Source organism: Colobus angolensis, unplaced genomic scaffold (assembly GCF_000951035.1).
Source record: "Colobus angolensis palliatus isolate OR3802 unplaced genomic scaffold, Cang.pa_1.0 Scaffold8, whole genome shotgun sequence".
In the NCBI taxonomy this organism is placed as follows: domain Eukaryota; kingdom Metazoa; phylum Chordata; class Mammalia; order Primates; family Cercopithecidae; genus Colobus; species Colobus angolensis.
The window spans coordinates 15,885,022-15,887,489 of record NW_012121820.1 but is presented as its reverse complement, the minus strand read 5'-3'; positions in this window follow the sequence as shown (position 1 = coordinate 15,887,489).

Below are 2,468 nucleotides of genomic sequence, written 5' to 3'. Positions count from 1 at the left end.
GCTCTGTCACCCAGGCTGGAGTGCAATGGTGTGATCTTGGTTCACTGAAACCTCTGCCTGCTGGGTTTAAGTGATTCTCCTGCCTCAGCCTCCTGAGTAGCTGGGATTACAGGTGCCCACCACCATGTCCGGCTAATTTTTGTATTTTTAGTAGAGATGGCATTTCACCATGTTGGTCAGTCTGGTCTCAAACTCCTGACCTCATGATTTGCCCACCTGAGCCTCTCAAAGTGCTGGGATTACAGGCACGAGCCACCGCACCCAGCCCATCATGAGCATTTTCAAAGGCGTACAATCCTTGGATGTCTGTCCTTGAAAGAACCTTGACCTTGCTCCAGACTTCAAAGAGAAAAGATTTCGGAAGGTCAGCCGGTGGGCTAGGGGCACAGCAGCAATGTGCTGCCATCCCGTCAGACCCCCTTCCTCTGCAGCCCTGAGCAAACTCTCGCTTACTCCTCTTTTAATCTCCTCTCCCTCCCTGTCCCCTTGCCTGTGACTGCTCCCTCCAATCTGTGGTTTAAGAGGAGAAAGCACGGGTTTGAGTCCCAGTTCTGTCACCACAGTCTTCTGGCAAGGCCTCAGGCTGGGGTTGAAGGAGTCCTGGGTTTTAGTCTGGCTAACATGGTGGCTGCTATGTGATCTGGAGGATTTTCAGTTTCCACATCTTTATGATGAAAGCAGTAGTCCGTTTCACTGGCAGCGAGGTTCAGGGGAGTTAATGAATGAGAAAACATGTGCATAGAGTCCAAGGCGCCTGGCCAGCCCAGGATAACCTAAACACCATCACTGTGTGGGAAGAAAGTCAGAAGTGACAGAAACAGGTAAACAGGGCATGTGGTCCAGAAGGTGCGGGGGTCGACACCTGGGACCTGTATTCGGTGCTGAAGGCAGTGTGGGGCTGTGGATGGGGCTGGAACACAGTGCTTGTAAGTGCGGGACATCGTGGAGGAGGTGTCCTTAGTTTGGAAGGAGCTGGACTGTTGCTGGCTACCACAGGCCCCATCCGGTGTGCTACCCCGCATAATACTGGAAGGGGTGTGCTAAGACAGAGGGAAGACAGCGAGGGGCTATGCTCCTTGGGCTCTAACCTCATTCTCAAACTTGGGCGCTGTCCACAGGGCTGGACGCGGGATCCACCTGTGTTCTGGAGTAGGGGGTGGGCTGTCGGAGGGGTTGACCCTGTTCGGCGGGAAAGGGGGAGAAAATCTGAGGGTCTGTTCATCGTGTGAACCCCAGCATCAAAAGGCCAGTGGAAACGCTGCCCACGGTGCCCAAAGGATGGGACCTGGGGACCGGCGCTGTCCTCCTCCATGGTGCTGAAACTGGGAGGACCACGCTGTGTGAGCAGCGAGGCCTGGGGAAGAGCAAGGGATGACAGCAAGAGGGACCCTGCTCGGGAGTCAGGGGCCCCGCCCGACTCGCCATGGGACCTCAGAGAAGCTAATTACCTGATTTCAGGTGCTTCCTTATCTTTTAAATGGGACCACAGGTCTGCCCTCCTGTCTGTACCGAGGGTCTGTCCCATCAGCCCCAGTAACACGGTTTGGGAAGGAATTGGAGGACCTTGTTGGATTCCTGCTCTTGGGATCCCTGCCACACTCACACACACATACACCGACGCACACGCGCGCGCACAAGCACACACACACACACACACACACGCGCGCGCGCGCGCACACACCATCGAGGCTCATTGGTCTAGGGAAGGAGCCTACAGTCCAGAAGGGGGCGATCCCATCCACCACATAAGGTCCAGTATCTTCAAGAGCCAGGAGCTGCAACAACTGGCCTGCCTCTCTCCCATTACAAAGACTCGAAAACTGAGTCCCAGAGAGGGGAACACCGACAGTAATAACCACTGAGCTCCTACCAAGTAGGCGGCATTACGCTAGGCGCTTTGCATGCACGATTTCGCAAATCCTCACCAGGACCCCCGCAGACAGCTATTACCCCCATTTCTCAGATGAAGACTTCGAGGTTCAGAGAGGGGTAGACACCTGGACGCGATCACACAGCGAGCCGAGGTCGGCGGCAGAGCTATCACCAGGTTCCCTGTGTCTCAGCCCAGGCTCCCACCCTACCTCGCCCTCACCCCTAGCTCCACTGGCCCCCGACCCCGGCCTCGCCCTGCCAGTAAAGTTAGGAGCCTCTGAGCGCGCTGGCCTGGCGGCGGGTGCCCTGGTTTTTCTCCCTCTCCCTGCTGGACGGTATTTCTGTGGCTGAAGCCAGTTGGGTCGTGCTTTGCGGGAACTGCGGAAACCCAGTCCCTGGGGTGGCTCTCTCCGCCCCATCCCGGCCCCGCCCCCGTACTCGGGCGGGGGAAAGTTGCGGGTACCACTTTAAAAATCCCAGCCTGGGCAAAACTTTGATGATAAATCAAGCGGCAGATCCCTCCGCCGCCTGCTCCGGGCGGGAGGAGGGAGGGGAGGAGGGAGAGGAGGCGGGAGGCGGGAGGAGGGTGCGGCGGC